This window comes from Staurois parvus, unplaced genomic scaffold (genome assembly GCF_062004578.1).
Source record: "Staurois parvus isolate SC_StPar_1 unplaced genomic scaffold, SC_StPar_1.0 ptg000191l, whole genome shotgun sequence".
NCBI lineage: Eukaryota > Metazoa > Chordata > Amphibia > Anura > Ranidae > Staurois > Staurois parvus.
The window spans coordinates 2,073,484-2,096,814 of NW_028317987.1; the positions used below are offsets into that span (position 1 = coordinate 2,073,484).

The 23,331-nt window shown below is 46.3% G+C and overlaps 1 pseudogene; it reads right to left on the minus strand.

Annotated features, from left to right (window-relative positions):
• The window catches only part of LOC149461851 (uncharacterized), a 48,050-nt pseudogene extending 25,833 nt beyond the window's left edge, over positions 1-22,217 (minus strand).
• Positions 22,218-23,331: the final 1,114 nt, after the last annotated feature.

Below are 23,331 nucleotides of genomic sequence, written 5' to 3' on the forward strand. Positions count from 1 at the left end.
TGCAGCCTATTAGCTCCCATTTCCCTTTCTATGTCTCAGCGGATCTCCTGCAGCCTATTAGCTCCCATTTCCCTCTCTATGTGTCAGCGGATCTCCTGCAGCCTATTAGCACCCATTTCCCTTTCTATGTCTCGGCGGATGTCCTGCAGCCTATTAGCACCCATTTCCCTTTCTATGTCTCAGCGGATCTCCTGCAGCCTATTAGCTCCCATTTCCCTCTAAATGTCTCAGCAGATCTCCTGCAGCCTATTAGCTCCCATTTCCCTTTCTATGTCTCAGCGGATCTCCTGCAGCCTATTAGCACCCATTTCCCTCTCTATGTCTCAGCGGATCTCCCGCAGCCTATTAGCTCCCATTTCCCTTTCTATGTCTCGGCGGATCTCCCGCAGCCTATTAGCACCCATTTCCCTCTCTATGTCTCTGCAGATCTCCTGCAGCCTATTAGCTCCCATTTCCCTTTCTATGTCTCAGCGGATCTCCTGCAGCCTATTAGCTCCCATTTCCCTCTCTATGTGTCAGCGGATCTCCTGCAGCCTATTAGCACCCATTTCCCTCTCTATGTCTCAGTGGATCTCCCGCAGCCCATTAGCTCCCATTTCCCTCTCTATGTCTCAGCGGATCTCCCGCAACCCATTAGCTCCCATTTCCCTCTCTATGTCTCAGCGGATCTCCCGCAGCCCATTAGCTCCCATTTCCCTCTCTATGTCTCAGCGGATCTCCCGCAACCCATTAGCGCCCATTTCCCTTTCTATGTCTCAGCGGATCTCCTGCAGCCCATTAGCTCCCATTTCCCTCTCTATGTCTCAGCGGATCTCCCGCAGCCCATTAGCGCCCATTTCCCTCTCTATGTCTCAGCGGATCTCCCGCAGCCTATTAGCTCCCATTTCCCTCTCTATGTCTCAGTGGATCTCCCGCAGCCTATTAGCACCCATTTCCCTCTCTACGTCTCAGCGGATCCCCTGCAGCCTATTAAAGCCCATTTCCCTTTCTATGTCTCAGCGGATCTCCCGCAGCCTATTAGCACCCATTTCCCTTTCTATGTCTCAGCGGATCTCCCGCAGCCTATTAGCACCCATTTCCCTTTCTATGTGTCTGTACTCTGTGGGAGTTGGACTTGGGAGAACAAGACTCTGTGGGGGCGGGACTTGGTGAGCAGTACTCTGTGGGGGCGGGACTTGGTGAGCAGTACTCTGTGGGGCGGGACTTGGTGAGCAGTACTCTATGGGGGCAGGACTTGGTGAGCAGTACTCTGTGGGGGCGGGACTTGGTGAGCAGTACTCTGTGGGGGAAGGACTTAGTGAGTAGTACTCTGTGGGGGTGGGACTTGGTGAGCAGTACTCTGTGGAGGCGGGACTTGGTGAGCAGTACTCTGTGGGGGCGGGACTTGGTGAGCAGTACTCTGTGGGGGCGGGACTTGGTGAGCAGTACTCTGTGGGGGCAGGACTTGGTGAGCAGTACTCTGTGGGGGCGGGACTTGGTGAGCAGTACTCTGTGGGGGCGGGACTTGGTGAGCAGTACTCTGGGGCGGGATTATGATTAGATTTACTATTCCATTCATTTTCTGCTCATATAAAGATGGAATTCAGATATAAAGACGGGAAGTATGGAGCAGAGAAATGAAGAGACCTCCCAGCAATGTTATTACCAGGCTGCAGCTAGGGGGAGCTCTAATGTCACCCCAGCAGAGTGATCCCATCTAGCCCACATTAACCCTCTCACTGCCAGAGCTGGTTTTGCAGTGTGTAGGAGTCTGGGATGCGTTTTGTTGCGGTGGGGGAGGGGTTATGAATTGTTTCCATTTCCACTGTAGAATGTGCTGCAACAAAAGTGACATGAAGGCTCCTCCCACACTGATCACGGGACACGTATGACTTTTTGCTGCATTTCTGCCATGTTTTTACCGTGTTTGCATTGCACTTCTTAAAGATCATGTGACTCAAAATCTGCACCAAACCTTCACCGTGGGGGCATTGTTGATGCGTTTTGCCATGTTTTCCTTTGATTTCAATGGGGAGGGGCGTTCTTGGAGCGTTTTCTTACCACCCCAAACCTGCAGCAAAAATGCATTAAGCAGGACTTTGAAAAATGCAGCGGCCCCGCATCGGCTGAGTGTGAAGAGTTCCAGGAATACACGTCACATGATGTTCTTCTACTAACACAAACCTGGGAGAACACCGGATGGGGTGACAGCAGAGTGACCGATAATGACACACATTGAGCTGCCGATAAAACTTCATTTCCAGAGTCCCCCCACAATACAGGAGGGGGCGCTATGTACTGTGGGGTCTGGGGGAAGGAATCCGGGAGGGAAATGTCATCTGCAGAACATTTCATACTCTGCTCTAGATTTATAAATGTCAGCGACGTGCGATGATTGACACCCCCTTACCCAGATAATGGGGACTTGTAATCTGACAGATTCACACAGGAATTGTTCATTGCTGAAGGAGCCCCGAGAAACCTTTGGGGGAACCCTGACTGAGAAAGGCTGGACTAGGCAGTCATATATTTCTGTCCCCCTTGGTGGAAGTGGAGGTGACCCCTCTATAAGGATCTACAGTCCATACACACCCAGCACAAGGCCGGGGTCACACTACCAGACGCTTCTCGGGGCTGCAGTTCCCCTGAGCTCCACAAGGTGGGGATCTCACTTCTACCCAGACAGGAAGTCTCTATGGAAGACAGGAAGTGATGTCAGGTACAGACAGGAAGTGATGTCAGGTACAGACAGGAAGTGAAGTTAGTCACAGTAAGGAAGTGATGTAATGTACACACAGGAAGTTCCGGGTAAGATGTGAGGCAGGAGGAAGCAGAGAGGAGACGTTGGTGGAAGTGGCAGCAGAGGAGGTAATAAGAAGTTATTATTATCATTATACAGGATTTATGGCGCCAACAGTTTGCTCAGCACTTTACATTATAATGGGAGACAATACAGCAACAATACAGATCAATACAAGAGGGTTAAGAGGGCCTGATCCTGGGAGCTTACAATCTAGATTTCCTATTTATACCCAGTAACCCCCCTTCATGTCCTTCCTCCATAGTCACGTCCGTCCTTTTCCTCCATAGTCACGTCCGTCCTCTTCCTCCATAGTCACGTCTGTCCTCTTCCTCCATAGTCACGTCCGTCCTCTTCCTCCACAGTCAGGTCCGTCCTCTTCCTCCATAGTCATGTCCGTCCTCTTCCTCCATAGTCACGTCCGTCCTTTTCCTCCATAGTCATGTCCGTCCTCTTCCTCCATAGTCACTGTGACATCTTTTATCTCCAGCAGATGATGATACACACATATATAGTGTGGGAACCCAGATGAACCCCTTCAGGGGCAGAACATTCCCCCACTTCCGGGGCCGGAACATTCCCCTCATTGTGGAGATGTGTCACCTTCTCACCTCATCAGTCTATACTAATGGATTATACCACTTTTATTAGTTGCGGGGGATGGAGAATCCTATGACATCACACTGACCTCACAGCTCCTCCTCCCAATGCCCCTCCATCCAGAGTCAGAGAATCCTATGACATCACACTGACCTCACAGCTCCTCCTCCCAATGTCCCTCCATCTGGAGTCAGAGAATCCTATGACATCACACTGACCTCACAGCTCCTCCTCCTTCCAATATCCCTCCATCCAGAGTCAGAGAATCCTATGACATCACACTGACCTCACAGCTCCTCCTCCCAATGTCCCTCCATCCAGAGTCAGAGAATCCTATGACATCACACTGACCTCACAGCTCCTCCTCCCAATGTCCCTCCATTTGGTGCCTTTTTTTTAAAAGCAGAACAGAACTGTAGATCCTGCGTTATGTTATGACGTCAGAATTCCTTTACCTGCGTAGTGTGGGGGTCCTGTGGGGGGGAATTATACCTCAGCCTGAAGTGGGGCTTTAATAAAATGGAGACCTGAATGGAGAGGTGAGGAGGATTCTGGGAATATCATTTGATGTGACTATTTGTGTTCAGATGTAGAGTTTTCCTCCTGTGAAGTCTGGAGATCATATGACATCACATTGCCTCCACCTCCCTCCCTGATAGAAGAGAGAAAGAAGAAGAAGATTCTAGAAGTCACCAGAGAGATCACTGAGCTGCTGACAGGAGAGGTGAGCGGTGCCGGGAATTCTGGGACATTCTCCAGTAACAGACAAGGGATGTGTCTGGATGGTGACTGTATCATTGTGTGTGTCAGGTTCCTATAAGGTGTCAGGGTGTCACTGTCTATTTCTCCATGGAGGAGTGGGAGTATTTAGAAGGACACAAGGATCTCTACAAGGACGTCATGATGGACAATCAGCCGCCCCTCACATCACCGGGTAAGAGGAGACTTTATTGTAAAGGAGAGAGCAGTACGGAGGATCCACCTAGATCCCCCATCATCTGATAAACACATAGAAACAATGGATTCAGTCAGTGTGTGTGTTTCCTACAGATGGATCCAGTCATGGGAACCCACCAGAGAGATGTCCCCGTCCTCTGTATTCCCGGGATTCCACACAGGAAGGTCACACCATCCCTCACCATCATCAGGTAGATGAGGAACAATCACTGATAGTATCATTAGGATCTGTACATTATCTGCATTGTTACCATTGATGTCATTTTTATTATATATTCAGAGTGGAAACCTGAGAGATCCTAAAGTTGAGGTTAAAGAAGAGTATAAAGAGGAGGATGAGGAGTATGGAGTGATGGAGGAGTTTTCAGAAGGACACAAGGATATGATGGAGCCACCTAATACCAGGAACCCACCAGAGAGATGTCCCCGTCCTCTGTATTCCCGGGATTCCACACAGGAAGGTCACACCATCCCTCACCATTACAAGGTTGGTGGGATGGAGAATCTAGAACATGGACTTGTGGAGACAATGTGTGGATGTTTATGTGACCTTACATTTTACAGATGATATTTTCTCTCATTTTCTTGATTTAGAGTGGAGATCCAATCGATATAGAATTTGAGGTGAAAGCAGAAGAAGAAGAGGCGTATGTGAGGGATGATCAGCAGTCTATGGAGGAGGATGGAATAACGGGGACATTTATAGAGGAGGACACTCCTACAGAGATCAGCACAGGTGGGTCATGAACACTAAATCCATTCCTCCACCCATACTGCTCACTGATTGGTCCAGAGTAGGGCGGGGACTGGGTGATATCAGCCTGTAATCCCCTGGTCACTTTCCTGAGCTGTGTTCCCCGTCCTGTATTCCTGGATTTCTCTCGGATAATCTTCCTTCTCTGTGCTGCAGACACAATTTATGTATCTAGACTGGATTTATGGAGGTTCTGGGGTTCTGCTGGCAGCAAAATGTGGATTTTCACTGTAAACATTACTAGACCTAGGCACCTGGGGTGTGTGTCTAATGTCTTCTCCCCCATATCCGGGTCTAGTAAGATCTCTGACAGAACATTTCTCCCAGGGTTCCTTGCTCTGTGGTCTGCTGGCTGTTCTGGGTGGAGGGATATGTCTGTAGTGTCTCAGACCCAAGTCACTGAGTGCAGTCTCAGGAGATGGGAGGCAGCGGTGTGGGATCTCTGCAACTTGTCTACAGTAAACATTTAATATTCCACTGATTACTGAATACCAATATTATGAGTCCTGACCCTTACACTGTATAATTTATATTGTACATTACATACTCCTGACTTCAGGATCAGTCCAGTCTCCATCTTGGTTGTTCTTCCCCCATCCTCACTCTCTGACCTCTGGTGGGGCTCAGCCCCGCTGTTCTTCATGACTAAATCATGGACTAAATAAGGAAGTGCAGTACTTCTTGTGTTGGGAAGATGGCGATGAGTGATAGAGGGGGTGGGGACCCTCGTCCTATAATCCCCTCATCACTGTCCCTCCTATAAAAGACAGTTCTGGTTGTTTCCTCACTCTCTGACTAAGGTCCATGAATAAAGAAATGACCTGGTAGGAGATCAGAGGAGCCATTTCCTAGTTCCCTTGAGGCTGGAATTGTAAGCTCCTCAGAGACCAAGCTGCCTGATGTGGGTGGAGTCCTGGTTTGGGAGAACCAATCAGCTCCTGTCTAGTAATCCTCTTTGTCTTTGTATTTTAGTCCATGGCCGGGAGATGAGGAAAACCTCCGAGGATTGTCTCACTTTGTCTCCAGACTGGAAAGTAGAAGATGAGGACATCACACAGTATAGTCCAGGAGAAAACCCGGCTCCCTCCAATGTCCATCCGGCACCACCCAGTGTAGATGGACCATCGGATTCCTCGTATCCTGAGGAACCTCAGACTGTGCGGGACCGGGCCGGCCTTCCAACAGGGAAGAGCTTCTCCTGTACTGAGTGTGGGAAGGGTTTCCATTTTAAATCCCATCTAAATATTCATAAAAGATCTCACACGGGGGAAAAACCATATTCTTGTCCTGAGTGCGGGAAATGTTTTTCACATAAGGGCAATCTTAACACACATCAGAGATCTCACACAGGGGAGAAGCCGTATTCCTGTCCTGAGTGCGGGAAATGTTTTTCACATAAGTCACATCTTGACACACATTACAGATCTCACACGGGAGAGAAGTTGTATTCCTGTCCTGAGTGCGGGAAATGTTTTTCACATAAGCGCAACCTTGACACACATCAGAGATCTCACACCGGGAATAAGCCATATTCCTGCCCTGAGTGCGGGAGATGTTTTTCACAGAAGTCCAGTCTTTACAAACATCAGAGATCTCACACTGGGGAGAAGCCGTATTCCTGTCCAGAGTGTGGGAAATGTTTTCCACATATTTCCGGCCTTTACAGACATCAAAGATTTCACACAGGGGAGAAGCCACATTCCTGTCCTGAGTGTGGGAAACGTTTCTCAGACAAGTCCCATCTTTACACACACCAGAGATCTCACACAGGAGAAAAGCCATATTCCTGTCCAGAGTGTGGGAAATGTTTCTCAGACATGTCCTATCTTTACACACATCAGAGATCTCACACCGGGGAGAAGCCATATTCCTGTCCTGAGTGCGGGAGATGTTTTTCACAGACGTCCAGTCTTTACAAACATCAGAGATCTCACACAGGGGAGAAGCCGTATTCTTGTCCTGAGTGTGGGAAACGTTTTGCACGGAAGTCCCATCTTTACACACATCAGAGTTTGCACACAGGGGAGAAGCCGTATTCCTGTCCTGAGTGTGGGAAATGTTTTTCATTGAAGTTCAGTCTTTCCAGGCATCAGAGATCTCACATGGGGGAGAAGCCATATTCCTGTCCTGAGTGTGGGAAATGTTTTGCACAAAAAACAGATCTTGTCAAACATGAAAGGTCTCACACAGGCGAGAAGCCGTATTCCTGTCCTGAGTGTGGGAAATGTTTTTCAGAGACGTCCAGTCTTTACACACATCAGAGTTTGCACACAGGGGAGAAGCCGTATTCCTGTCCTGAGTGTGGGAAATGTTTTTCAGTTAAGTCCCATCTTTATAAACATCAGAGATCTCACACGGGGAAGAAGCCGTATTCCTGTCCTGAGTGCGGGAAATGTTTTTTCGACAAGTCCAATCTTAACAAGCATCAGAGATCTCACACGGGGGAGAAGCCGTATTCCTGTCCTGAGTGCGGGAAATGTTTTTCAGACAAGTCCAATCTTTCCACACATCAGAGATCCCACATGGGGGAGAAGCCGTATTCCTGTCATGAGTGCGGGAAATGTTTTTCACAGAAGTCCCATCTTTCCACACATCAGAGATCTCACACAGGGGAGAAACCATATTTTTGTCTTCAGTGCGGGAAATGTTTTTCACAGACATCCCATCTTTATAAACATCAGAGATCTCACATGGGGGAGAAGCCACTTTCCTGTCCTGAGTGAGGTAAATGTTCCTCACTGAAGTCCTGTCTTCCTGTACATCAGGGGTCCCACACAACCCTTGAGGTGTATTAGTGCCTTGAGTGCGGGAAATGTCTTCTAGATGAATGTTGCTGGACATCCCAGCTCTCATGTGGGGAAGAAGCACCCCCTGATATACACCTCAGATATACTCCATGGCTGATCTTCATCATGGAAGAAACAGTTCATAAGGAGATCAGAGGTCCCCAAAGACATGGATGAAGTGTGGGACCAGGTCGGCCATTGATGGCAGGAGAAGAAAAATGGAGTCCTGCCCTGTGATTCAGGCATCACCAGCAAGGCTCCCACTTTCCATTCATCACACATCTGCATCAGAGGTTGGTCATTAGCTCTGAGGAAAGGGATTCGTCCCCGAAACGCATCAGGCATTTGACCGCCCTGACAGTGAGGACACCTTACCTGCCGTTGTGGCCATCCATGCTTTTTAGATACATGCTTCGTCTGGAAGTGTTTTTATTTTGTAGTCCTTACAATAAACCTTGGATAATGCGCTAGGTGTTGCGCCTCCTGTTTTCTCTTTATCCTGCCCTGTGATTGGCTGAGTACATTTGTGGTGGGAGATTTCACAAACACTTGGAGGTCTATTATTCATACTTTGTGGACAAATGTTCCAAGCACTCATTAGGCCCACAGTTGGAGGTGAGGACAATACTTGCATGGTGGGGGATCACTGAAGAGGTGGGTGGTAATAAAATGTCCCAATTCTAGAAGAGTGACTGATGGTGTACACATGGAAGCAATGGAATTGTGTGTATACTGGGAATGAAGGCGTGATTGGTGAATGCACATATTGGGACTTTCCCGTGTCTTTCTCCATACATGTTTCTTCTTGTATGTTTCCCGTGATACAAATGTCTGTGTATATGATCGGCACATGATGGTCTGTCTATGACAAACGTTTCATTGATCTGATCATTTCCATGGTGATTGTGGACACATTGTGATTGGTTGATGGGGGATGGAAAGCACAGAGAGCAGGAAGTAGAGCGCCATCTTTTCTACCTTTCTCTATTCCTAGTTCAGATTTGTAGCAGAAATCCCCAACATGTAGCAATACACGGACAATTGATATCAGACAATGAGGCAGAGGAAGGCCAATCATGAAGCTGGGGGTGGTGCAGCATAGACTGGAACAGGGTCCTCCAGGAGTGCAGCTCACACTGCGGGCAGAACTCCTCCTACTGGGACATTCAGGCTTCACACAGCTACAGCTGCACTCCCGGGACTGCCACGCCTGGACTGTATATGGGGCGGGTGTGGAGGGATGAGGAGCAGGGATTGGCTAATGGAAAGTGAGAGCATCTCTGAGTTACCGATGGATATACAGTATATGGAGATCAAGGAGAGTTCATCTTCTGCCGGCTATAGATGGGGCCCTTCAACAGTTGGAGTATAGGGGATGATAATGACTGGGTCAAATCTGCAGAGAAGATGGAGTAATGGGATCTCATTGGAGGAAGTGGGGTAGAGGTGTCTGCTAGCAGTGTCCACGTGTGAGAAAGAGAGGAAGTGGGGGAGGGTAAAGGTGTCTGCTAGCGGTGTCCACGTATGAGAAGTAGAGCGGAAGTGGGGGAGGGTAGAGGTGTCTACTAGCCGTGTCCACGTGTGAGAAGTAGAGTGGGGGAGGGTAAAGGTGTCTGCTAGCGGTGTCCACGTGTGAGAAGTAGAGCGGAAGTGGGGGAGGGTAGAGGTGTCTGCTAGCGGTGTCCACATGTGAGAAGTAGAGTGGAAGTGGGGGAGGGTAAAGGTGTCTCTAGCGGTGTCCATATGTAAGGCACAGAGTGAAGGTTGGACAATCGCCCTCCACCAATCATGACTGAAGATAATACTGTGGTGCAGGAAAGGGGGGTGAACAGGCTCTGGAGCAGATAGGATGATGTGAAGAATGCACAGCGGGCTGCAGTGGAAACCACTGATTGTGGTCAGTATGGATGTCCCTGTGTCTCTGGCCGCTGGTGATGAATGTGGTTCTAGGTACCTGCCACTGGAAGATGCGGTGTCACTGAACTGCTGGCTGCGTACGTAGGACGGTCACTGGAAGATGCGGTGTCACTGAACTACTGGCTGCGTACGTAGGACGGTCACTGGAAGATGCGGTGTCACTGAACTACTGGCTGCGTACGTAGGACGGTCACTGGAAGGTGCGGTGTCACTGAACTCCTAGCTGCTTACGTAGGACGGTCACTGGAAGATGCGGTGTCACTGAACTGCTGGCTGCTTACGTAGAATGGTCACTGGAAGGTGCGGTGTCACTGAACTGCTGGCTGCTAACATAGGATGGTCACTGGAAGATACGGTGTCACTGAACTGCTGGCTGCTTACGTAGAATGGTCACTGGAAGGTGCGGTGTCACTGAACTGCTGGCTGCTATCATAGGATGGCCACTGGAAGGTGCGGTGTCACTGAACTGCTGGCTGCATATGTAGGACGGTCACTGGAAAGTGCGGTGTCACTGAACTGCTGGCTGCTTACATAGGATGGTAACTGGAAGGTGCGGTGTCACTGAACTGCTTGCTACTTACATAGGATGGTCACAGGAAGGTGTGGTGTCACTGAACTGGTTGCTGCTTACATAGGACGGTCACTGGAAGGTGCGGTGTCACTGAACTGCTGGCTGCTTACATAGGATGGTCACTGGAAAATGCTGTGTCACTGAACTGCTTGCTGCTTACGTAGGACGGTCACTAGAAGGCTGGATGTAGAACTCCCGTGTCGCTGTTTCTCTCCACAGCAACTAGCAGAAGGGCAGCACACAACTGAACTCTCCAGAGCCCCCAGGACAAGACCCTGAGACCACCAATTACAGTAAGTTCATAAACTCTCCAAGGATCCCCTGTTGCTTTGGCTCTCAAGCCAGTTGTAGTCTCTGAGCCGATTCATTCTTCAGTAAGGGTTGGTTGAGGGACTACATGTCCCAGGATCCTCTGCTTTCAGGGTCAGTAAGAGTGGTCTCCCTCTAGAGCAGGGGTGTCAAACTGGTGGCCCTCCAGCTGTTGCAAAACTACAAGTTCCATCATGCCTTTGCCTTTGGGAGTCATGCTTGTAACTGACAATCTTGCAATGCCTCATGGGACGTGTAGTTTGGCAACAGTAGGAGGGCCGTCAGTTTGACACCCGTGCTCTAGAGGCAGAAAGGTGATGCAATGATCTATCCATGAACATAAGGGGAAATGAAACAACCTGTTGTGGACTCTGTAATGTCTCCTCTCCTCCATCTCTTAGTACCCTGCACCTGACTACACACTCCCCCCACTAAGAATCTTTGGTCCCCAAATGGGACAGGGTCTTTTCTCTTTTCCATCCAAACAAGTGAGGTGGATGGGGGAATCCCCCCTTCCAGGACATTGTATTCTGAATATTTATCTTCCTGTTATCACTGTGGAGGTCGGGGGGATTGAAGGATGGAAGACTTCAACTAAAGAGGAAGTCATCAGTACAAGGGGCATTCCATATTGACAGTAAGTACTGTCTGTTGTGCTGTTTTTTGAAGAAATGTTTGAGTAACTTTATGCTTTAACAGCTTCAATGCCGCACTATATCAGAAATACTGCTACAGGGCGGTACGGCTGTGCAAAATCATGTATATATGTGTGGATTTGCAGTTCCGGGTAGGGGGCGTGCACGTGTGCCCTACCTGCATTGCCATTCATGGCCTTTGTTGTCAACCACTGGGTCCCAGCCGGTGATTCCTCATCAGCACCCGGTGATTACCGACGGGGGAGAGACCTGTGTAAAAAGAACACAGACCTCTTCCCTGTCAACTCCTGCACACTACTTTGTATGGCTCTGCATAGCAGACTCATACAAAGCAGTGTACTTACAGTGAAGCACACACACAACACACAGTTAACCCTTTTGATGGCCCCTCATGTTACCCCTTCCTGCCCAGTGCCATTAGTACAGTGTCAGTGCATTTTATTAGCACTGATCACTGTATTGGTGTAACTGGAGATGTCAGCGACACCAAGTCAGCTCCCCCCCAGTGTCAGAATGCCAGCCGCAGTCCCACTATAGTACTCTGATCACCTCCATTACCTCACTTATTCCCTTGATGGTAAATATAATAAGTGATCACAACCTTTTGTCTATACATGAATTGAGCCAATCCCCATCCGGCTATTACCAATAATATTTATACCAAATGATAACAACTGTGCAACAAATAAAGATCTGATTGGTTTACACAGAAAAGAAGCTTGCTATGAATGGAATATAACAAAATATAAAGGATATGATACACACAAACAATGATGTCACAGTCTAACATACAGTATATTACCAGTACATAGAGAGGACTACAGGACAGACACATAGAATCATGGAGGTACATTCCACAGACAGCCCGGGGTCCTGACACCTGGGCTCCAAGAGGGGCCACAAGGAGAGCAATGGCTTACTTTTATACCCCCCATTCCAGGTAAAGGCACACCCTTCAATACATTCCAGTATTTGCCATTTGTGTTCAATGGGGGGCTCTGTGACTTGTGAAAGATATCGGCCATCTGTAACTCATCAGATGGAATGTATGATAGGCCAATGTCCAGCTGATCATATCTCCTCTGAATTCAGTTCCCTCAGGAAGATGGATGACAATCGCTGATCATTCCTCCTCTGAATTCAGTTCCTGCAGGAAGATGGATGACAGTCGCTGATCATTCCTCCTCTGAATTCAGTTCCCGCAGGAAGATGGATGGCAGTCACTGATCATACCTCCTCTGAATTCAGTTCCTGCAGGAAGATGGATGACTGTCGCTGAGCGTACCTCCTCTGAATTCAGTTCCCGCAGGAAGATGGATGACAATCGCTGATCATTCCTCCTCTGAATTCAGTTCCCGCAGCAAGATGGATGGCAGTCACTGATCATACCTCCTCTGAATTCAGTTCCTGCAGGAAGACGGATGACAATCGCTGATCGTACCTCCTCTGAATTCAGTTCCTGCAGGAAGATGGATGACAGTCGCTGATCATACCTCCTCTGAATTCATTTCCCGCAGGAAGATGGATGACAATCGCTGATCATTCCTCCTCTGAATTCAGTTCCCGCAGGAAGATGGATGACAGTCACTGATCGTACCTCCTCTGAATTCAGTTCCCGCAGGAAGATGGATGGCAGTCACTGATCGTACCTCCTCTGAATTCAGTTCCTGCAGGAAGACGGATGACAATCGCTGATCATTCCTCCTCTGAATTCAGTTCCTGCAGGAAGATGGATGACAATCGCTGATCATACCTCCTCTGAATTCAGTTCCTGCAGGAAGATGGATGACTGTCGCTGATCATACCTCCTCTGAATTCAGTTCCCGCAGGAAGATGGATGACGATCGCTGATCATACCTCCTCTGAATTCAGTTCCCGCAGGAAGATAGATGACAATCGCTGATCATACCTCCTCTGAATTCAGTTCCTGCAGGAAGATGGATGACTGTCGCTGATCATACCTCCTCTGAATTCAGTTCCTGCAGGAAGATGGATGACAGTCGCTGATCATACCTCCTCTGAATTCAGTTTCCGCAGGAAGATGGATGACTGTCGTTGATCGTACATCCTCTGAATTCAGTTCCCGCAGGAAGATAGATGACAATCGCTGATCATACCTCCTCTGAATTCAGTTCCTGCAGGAAGATGGATGACTGTCGCTGATCATACCTCCTCTGAATTCAGTTCCTGCAGGAAGATGGATGACAGTCGCTGATCATACCTCCTCTGAATTCAGTTCCCGCAGGAAGATGGATGACTGTCGTTGATCGTACCTCCTCTGAATTCAGTTCCCGCAGGAAGATGGATGACAGTCACTGATCATACCTCCTCTGAATTCAGTTCCCGCAGGAAGATGGATGACAATCGCTGATCATGACTCCTCTGAATTCAGTTCCTGCAGGAAGATGGATGACAATACTCTCTAGGAGGTGTTAGGAATGACGGGTCCGGGGCTTATTCCTTACATCAGCCAGGTGTCCATATTGCCATAAACCTCTACAGGAAACCTTCATGGGGGGTGTTGGGGTGATAAAACACATGGGAAATCTTATATACAGTCAATGTCCACTTAGAAAGTGCAGTTCCGGGAAGTTGCAGGAACTGAGACTGAGACTTCTATCAAAAGTTCACAATGATGGTAAAAATTATTGTAGGCCCAAAATATCTATCACACTAGTAACAAAAATACAATTCCAGTATCTATCCCGCCATTCGTAGATGTTATAACTTTCACATAAACAGATTCATTTACACGGATTGGGATTTTATTTTAGCGAAGACAAGGAGGAGAATACATTTTGGCCGAAATTTATGACAAAATTTGATTTTTCTTTTCTTTTTGCTGGACATGTTTAACCCCTTGCCCTCCAGAGGATTTGCCCCCTTAATGACCACGCCTCTTTTTGCTACTCGGTGCTGCACTAATTCAACTGATAATTGTGCGGTCATGCAATGCTGCACCCAAACGAAATTTACATCCTTTTTTTCACACAAATAGAAATTCAGTGGTATTTGATCACCTATGCAATTTTTTATTTTTGGTGCTATAAACGAAAAAAAGTTTTGCAAAAAAAGTTTCTAAAAAAATGACATTTTCTCATTTCTGTCATAAAAATATTAAAAAATACTAAAATATTCTGCTCCATGTTTTTGGTTAAAAATAATCCCAATAAGTGTATATTGATAGCTTTGTGTGATAGTTATAGCGTCTACAAACTATGGTATAGATACTGCAATTTACGCCATTTGTTTGCTGTACAGCGCTGCACTAGTTTAACTGACAATTGCACGGTCATGAAATATGGTAAATAAATGAAATTTACGTCCTTTTTTTCACACAAATAGAGCTTTCTTTCAGTGGTATTTGATCACCTCTGCGCTTTTTATTTTCGGTGCTATCAACAAAAAAAAATTTGACTTTTTTTTTTAAAAAAACATTTTCTCATTTCTGTCATAAATAAATATAAAAAAAACAAAATTTCATCATAAATTTGGGCCAAAATGTATTCTGCTCCATGTTTTTGGTTAAAAATAATCCCAATAAGTGTATATTGATTGCTTTTTGTGAAAGTTATAGCGTCTACAAACTATGGTATAGATAATGGAATTTACAGCTTTCACTTTCTGACTGCCCATCACATTTCTTGAGGTGATAAAATACCAGGATAGTACAAACACCCCCAAATGACCCCTTTTTGGAAAGTAGACACCCTAAGCTATCTGCTGAGAGGCATATTGAGTCCATGGAAGATTTTGTTTTCCACAAGTTTTTGGAAAATTACATTTTTTTAAACCCAAAGTTGTCATTTAAATTGTATATTTCTCACACAAGCCATGGGTATATGTGAAATTACACCCCAAAATACATTCTGCTACTTCTACCGAGTATGGGGGTACCACATGTGTGAGATGTTTTGGGAGCCTAGCCACATACAGGAGCCTAAAATCCAATGACCACTTTGAAAGCCTGAAGGTGCGTAACTTCCTCATTACACTTCCTCACTACCTATCACAGTTTCGGAGGCCCTGAAATGCCAGGATAGCAGCAAACCCCCCAAATTACCCCTTTTTAGAAAGTAGACACCCCAAGGAATCTAAAAAAGAGGCATGGGGAGTATTTTGCAGATCTCATTTTTTCTCACAAGGTTTAAAATAAAATATTAAAAAAGAAAACATATGTTTTTGTTTTTTTTATTCATTTTCCAAAAACATGTGGCAACAAACGAGATCTGCAAAATACTTACCATGCTTCTTATCAAATTCCTTGGGGTGTCTACTTTCCAAAAAGGGGTCATTTGGGGGGTTAGGTGTTATCCTGGCATTTCAGGGTCTCCGAAACTGTGATAGGTAGTCAGGAAGTGTAATGAGGAAATAAAGCCCTTTAAAAGCCAGAAGGTGCTTATTGGATTTTGGGGTCCTGTACTTGGCTAGACTGCCAAAATGTCTCACATGTGGTACCCCCATACTCGGGAGAAGTAGCAGAATGTATTTTGGGGAGTAATTCCACATATAACCATGGCATGTGTGAGCAATAAATCATTTAAGTGCAATTTTGTGTAAAAAAAAAAAAGTTTGTTTGTCAATCACCCTAGTGAATAAAATGGTGGGGGCTGCAATTTTTTATGTCACATAGTACTGAATTTTTTTATGTCACATTGTACTTGTGCAGCAATTTTTCAAACACAATTTTTTTTTTTAAATACAGTTTTTTTACTTTTAATGCATAAAAACACAATATATTGTACAATTATTTGGTAAAATATAAAAGATGATGATATGCTGAGTAAATAGATACCAAACATGACATGATTTAAAACTGCACATGCCCAGTGCAATGGCGACAAACTGCATACATTTTTAATATCCATAGGCAATGCTTTAAAAACCTTTACAAGCTACCATTTTAGATTTACAGAGGAGGTCTAATGTTAGAATTACTGCCCTTCATCTGACGTTCGTGGTGATACCTCACATTCATGGTGCAACCGCTGTTTACATACTGGCACAGGGTCAATGCTCGTGAACACAGGTGCACATGTGTGCGGGGGGAGGGGAAGAGGGTACTTTTTTTTGTAAGTTATTTTGATTTTTTTAATTATATTTACACTGTCCCTTTCATTTTTTTTTATCACTTTTAATGCTATCACAGGGAATGTAAATATCCCCTATAACCTCAATGGGCATTGTCATAGATTCTTTTTTGAGAAATCTGGGATCTATCAGACTCTGGATATCTCCTCTGCCCTTACATTATCTAATCTCACCAAAATCGGTGTGATCAGCTGCTTTCCCAATTTACAAATGGTGCTGTTTATATCCTGCAAAACTGAAGTAATGAAATGCTCATAGCTTCCGATTTTTTAGACTATAGAGATTATTGGCACCATTCTGGTCTCCAATCAGCTCTATGGTCAGCTGGCAGAAACACCGGCTGCATTCTCACGTTCCCACGATGGCACGGGACTGCCGTGGAAGGCAGCGGGGGAGGGGGGCATCATATCCTGCTGTTTGTTAAAGAAATGCTGCAGCTACTTAGCCACTAGGATTGCTTTTACATGAAAACCAATCGCTGGGTGAAAAAGTGATACCTGGATGAGGCCTGCAGCTGTAGGCATTTTCCTGGTATAACCATTCAAAGTACAGTGATGTACAAGTACGTCGCTGGTCCTTGTTGGGTATATATGATATGTTCTTTTTTTTTTGTATGTAGAGTGTGGGCTGAATAAAAAAAAGAAGAAATCTCTGGCAGAAAAAGTGTGTGGTATGCCCAGCATTAGAATATACCACCCTGAATCCACCCACTTCTAATGGTGGGCACACATTAGGTCACACGGTGCCACATGCCCCAATTCCAAGATTGTACAAATGTCTAAATAGTGGCACACTTGAATAAAAATTGTCCACGTATAAGTGGTACCCCATATGGAAAAAGGATGACACCAAGTCCCAAACTATCTTGCCACTGCTCCCCATGTAGTCTGGGCATCCGGGGGGCTCCACGTAACTATCTTTTCCCTCATAAATTCAAAACTTATAAGTATAGCCTGTTGTCCTCTCACAGGTCTTCTACATCTTGACCCCATATCTGGCACGCTTGCTGGGGAGAATTGTTTGAATGCAAGGCAGCCAGAAAAATGAATGAGAGACTCATCAACGCAGATGTTTTGCTGGGGAGTATAGACATCTGCAAATTTTTGGTTGAGGTGATTTATGAGGGGCCAAATTTTGTAGAGCCGGTCAAATTCAGAGTCACCCCGAGGATGACAGAGTGTATTGTCATTGAAATGCATAAAACACATTATACTCTCATATCTATGCCTGGCCATGGCAGCAGAGAACACGGCATATGATGAATCGGGTCTGTGGACCAATACAACTGCAATTCATTTCTTTTAGTAATGCCCATGTTGAGGGTTAGGACCAAAAAAAAATTTAATTCGGAAACCGTAATGGGTTTCCATGCGAATGGTCTGGCAAGGTTTGAATTTGGGTTGGCGGCGATAAATTGTTGTGCATATAAATTGCTTTGATCCACAATCAATGCATACAGATATTCCGTGAAAAACAGCTCCAAAAAATCAAGGGGAGGAGTTAAATTCGCTGTTTCCACCTGAATTCTGGGTTGGGCAGTAAAAGGGGGAAGTACAGGTGCTTCAGAATTTGTGGGCTGCCAATCGGGATTTGCAAGCACATCTGGAAGGATACTTGGGACTCTAGGTCTGTGTGTGAATTCCTGGTGGCTGCGGGACAATACTTGTGTTCGCCACCACACCAGCTTGTACTGCACTTATGAGACTCGCCACATCACCAAGTCATACTGCAGTGCTGGTATGTGAAAGACCAGGATGTACTAGGCTGCTGGTGCTCGCCAGTTCACCAAAAGGTAGCGTGGCACTAGTACTGGCACTCTGCTGCATATGAGAGTCATCAAATTTTACCGGCAAGTGATAACAGAGATCAGGCCTGATTTTGCGAACATTGCGGTTTTGTGTACAATGTATCAGTGACGGTGACCTACTAACACTGCACTTGCTGGAGGAGGAGGGGTAAGCGTAGGGGCTAAATCCAGGTGCTGGCAGGTGCCGGGGCTGATCCCGCTAATGCTGCGTTTTTGGGGACACTATACTAATGTGAACGCTGATATAGTGCTGACCTGATCATATATAGATCCATTCAGACACCATATTAGCAATGGAGGTTTATTGTGTATGAGCGTCTTCCTGGCAATCAAGGGGTTAAATGTGATGACTGGTGTACTGACGGGCAATCTGATGCCATCTGGCAGGGGTGTGAAAACCACGGAAGCGCGAATCATGTATATATATGTGACTTTTTGCACACCTGTGCTGCCTGTAGCAGTATTTCTGCTAAAGGGCGGTCAGGAATCGGTTTGTTACGGCGCTGCATTTCTTTAACTGACAATTGCGCAGTCATGCAACGCTGCACCAAAATGAAATTTACGTAATTTATTCCCGACAAATTGAGCTTTATTTTGGTGGTATTTTATTGCCTGTGTTTTTATTTTTTGCACTATGAAAAAAAAGGTCTGACAATTTTGAGAAAAAAAACAATATTTTGGACTTTTTGCTATAAAACATGTCTAGTAAAAAAATTTAAAAATCAAATTTTGTTATAAATTTCGTCCAAAATGTATTCTGCTCTGTGTCTTTGCTAAAAAAAAATCCCAATACGTGTAAATTAATTGGTTTACGTGAAAGTTATAGCGTTTACAAATGGCGGTATAGATACTGGGATTTTTAAAATTTTTATACTAATAGCTGCAATCAGCGACTTATGGCGGGACTGCAATGGACATTCTGACACTGGGGGGGGAACTGACTTGGGATCACTGACATCCCCAGTGACACCAATACAGTGATCAGTGCAAAAAAAAAACACTGACACTGTACTAATGGCACTGGGGAGGAAGGGGTTAACATGTTTAGGCAATCAAAGGGTTACCTGTGTGAGGGGAGTGTTTTACTAGTGGGCGGGGAGAGGTGTGCTTCACAGGAACACACTGATCCGGAAAACTGAAAGCTGCTCTCCAAAACAGTGTGCTGGAAACTGACAGGGAGGACAGCTGCATTGATAACAATGCAGCCTTCCTGCCTGTGAGTGTTTGCCGGCAATCACCAGCCTCCTGCGAGTAATCACCCTCCAGGACCCGCTGATTGACACCCGTGGCCATGATCGGTGCCGCAGATAGGACGGTTGCATGCCGCGCGCCCCCTAGCAAGTAAACAGGATGACGGTTATAAACATGATCCTGCGCACAGGGGCCGCTTTGTGGCAGTATATGTACTGTGGGCCGTCCCCTAGTGGAGTGATCAGTGATAATCCCATACACTGTCACTGGACTAATGACACTGGCTGGGAGGGGTTAACAGGTAGGACCATGAAGAGGATCCATGTGTGTCATTATGTGTCACGTGTGTACAGTGTGCTGCCTTTACTAACTCATCTCTCATTATACATTCTGCTGATCCAACAATATTACCCCCATGAACCCCAATGCAGCATTCCCAATATGTCATTATTTATTATATGGGGATATATATATATACACAGACTATATGACCTCCTCATGTATATATTACACTGCCCTGCGTTTCTTACAGCTTTAATGCCGGTGAATGTTTCTAATGTCTCTTACTATACAGTACCTCTTGATGTGTAATGTATTGTTACTTGTGTGAGCATGTTGTGATGTCACCTTTGTCCCGCCTCCTTTCCCGGGACTGCCCAACCCAAGTGGGAGGGTCCAACCTCTGTCCCAGGGTATATATAGAAGAGGATTGTCATTGCCAAGTCAGCTCTGATGAAGAAGGGACTCCCTTCGAAACGCGTCAGCCTGACTCTGAGAAACTTCCCTCGTGTTTAGACTCGCGCTGGTCTCTGATTGGTCAAGTCTCACTAAGGACTTTACACGCTTGTTATACTTCTCTGTGAGGATATTTTCACATCCAATAAAATCACATTTTACTGAGGTAATGCGCAAGGTTGGTGCGCTTTTTGTTTCACTTTCCAGTATTGGTGGGGCTTCCCCAGCCTTGTTTAGAGCCGCACAACCTTTGATGCCTTGGTGGGGAATTTCTTCAAGTTCGGGTCCATCTATCCACCCTTGTTCTGGGCCATAGAGGGCAGGAGGGGTTGTTTTGTGTTTACACCCGCAGTACCATTACTCCAGTCACTTTCCGGGTCGTTACCACCCCCCATTATTATCACTGTCCCAGCCCTTGCAGCCCTTTCCATCTGTGGGAGGAGCTGAGTCTCCACCTCATTAACACTGGGAGGCCTATAACAAACTCCAATGATGACCTTTGTAGTACCGCCCCCCATGTGCAGTTCCACCCATTATACTTCAGCCTCATCACACTCTCCATCAACTAGGTCCTCTTTCACACTCGCTCTGAGATCACTTCTCACATAGAGACAGACACCACCACCTTTCCTATTCCCCCCGTCTCTCCGAAAGAGAACCTAGCCAGGAATATGAATGGCCCAGTCATGTGATGAATGAAGCCAAGATTCAGCAATACCAATTCAATCCTAGTTCTCTTCATGCACCAAACCTTCCAACTCACCTATTGTGCTGGGCACACTTCTGGCATTGGGGAACAAACACTTTCATTCACTGACACCTTGTCCATTCACTGACACCTTGTTCATTCACCGACGCCTTGTTCATTCACCGACACCTTGTTCATTCACCGACACCTTGTCCAATCACTGCCACCTTGTTCACTCACTGACACCTTGTCCATTCACCGACGCCTTGTTCATTCACTGACACCTTGTTCACATGGATTTTGTGTATTTTTTATTTCCATACAAATGGTACCAATTCCACTGGTTGTTTGTAACATGGGAACCTTCTTATCATCTGCCATAGCCCTCCCCCCATCTTTCCCCATTCCACCCCCCAATAAGTACTGACCTGTCTGATCTGTCTACCCCGTTATAATCAAATTCTCCCTCCCCCCTCCATCCTAGTTTATATACTCCTCTAGCCTTCCCATAAACCCCTCCCCCAGCACAGCAGATCCCCTTACATTTAGGTGCAGATCATCTCTAGTATATAGGCTGCACCCCAATGAGAAGTCAGCCCAGTGCTCTAGGTCAGGACTTCATTTTTATTATTCTCCTGCCATCAATGGCCAACCCGGCCCCACACTTCATCCATGTCTTTGGGGACCTCTGATCTCCTTATGAACAGTTTCTTCCATGATGAAGATCAGCCATGGAGTATATCTGAGGTGTATATCAGGGGGTGCTTCATCCCCACATGAGAGCTGGGATGTCCAGCAACATTCATCTAGAAGACATTTCCCGCACTCAAGGCACTAATACACCTTCAGGGTTGTGTAGGACCCAAGATGTACAGAAACATAGGACTTCAGTGAGGAACATTTCCCTCACTCAGGACAGGAATACAGCTTCTCCCCTGTGTGAGATCTCTGATGTTTGGAAAGACTGGACTTATCTGAAAAACATTTCCCGCACTCAGGACAGAAATACGGCTTCTCTCCTGTGTGACATCTCTTATGACTATAAAGATGGGACTTCTGTGAAAAACATTTCCCGCACTCAGGACAGGAATATGGCTTTTCCCCCGTGTGAAATCTCTGATGTGTGTGCAGACTGGACTTCAATGAATAACATTTCCCACACTCAGGACAGGAATACGGCTTTTCCCCCGTGTGAAATCTCTGATGTCTGTAAAGATGGGACTTCTCTGAAAAACATTTCCCGCACTCAGGACAAGAATACGGTTTCTCCCCCGTGTGAGATCTCTGATGGATGTAAAGAATACGCTTCAGTGAAAAACATTTCCCGTGTGAAATCTCTGATGTGTGTGCAGACTGGACTTCAATGAATAACATTTCCCACACTCGGGACAGGAATACGGCTTCTCCCCTGTGTGAGATCTCTGATGTTTGTGCAGACTGGACTTCTCTGAAAAACATTTCCCACATTCAGGACAGGAATATGGTTTCTCCCCCGTGTGAGATTTCTGATGCCTGTACAAATTAGACTTGTCTGAAAAACATTTCCCACACTCAGCACAGGAATACGGCTTCTCTCCCGTGTGAGATCTTTTATGCACATTAAGACCGGATTTAGAACAGAAACCCTTCCCGCACTCAGTACAGGAGAAGCTCTTCCCTGTTGGAAGGCCGGCCCGGTCCCGCACAGTCTGAGGTTCCTCAGGATACGAGGAATCCGATGGTCCATCTACACTGGGTGGTGCCGGATGGACATTGGAGGGAGCCGGGTTTTCTCCTGGACTATACTGTGTGATGTCCTCATCTTCTACTTTCCAGTCTGGAGACAAAGTGAGACAATCCTCGGAGGTTTTCCTCATCTCCCGGCCATGGACTAAAATACAAAGACAAAGAGGATTACTAGACAGGAGCTGATTGGTTCCCCCAAACCAGGACTCCGCCCACATCAGGCCGTTTGGACTCTGAGGAGCTTACAATTCCACCCTCAAGGGAACTAGGAAATGGCTCCTCTGGTCTCCTACCAGGTCATTTCTTTATTCATGGACCTTAGTCAGAGAGTGAGGAAACAACCAGAACTGTCTTTTATAGGAGGGACAGTGATGAGGGGATTATAGGACGAGGGTCCCCACCCCCTCTATCACTCATCGCCATCTTCCCAACACAAGAAGTACTGCACTTCCTTATTTAGTCATGAAGAACAGCGGGGCTGAGCCCTACCAGAGGTCAGAGAGTGAGGATGGGGGGAGAACAACCAAGATGAAGACTGGACTGATCCTGAAGACCACCATCATTGGGGTATTGACTCCTCCCTCATTATCACTTTCTGTTTAAGGGTCCAAAGTTGGAGGATGTTATCACATTATTATCACCATGTAAAAGTCTGTGCTCCAATCACATCATCCGATATAAAATGTCCAGCTGGGAGGAAATGGGGGGAACAAAAGAGAATCCATATTATGTGTATATATAGAAGTGGGGGGAGGGGGAGAGCAG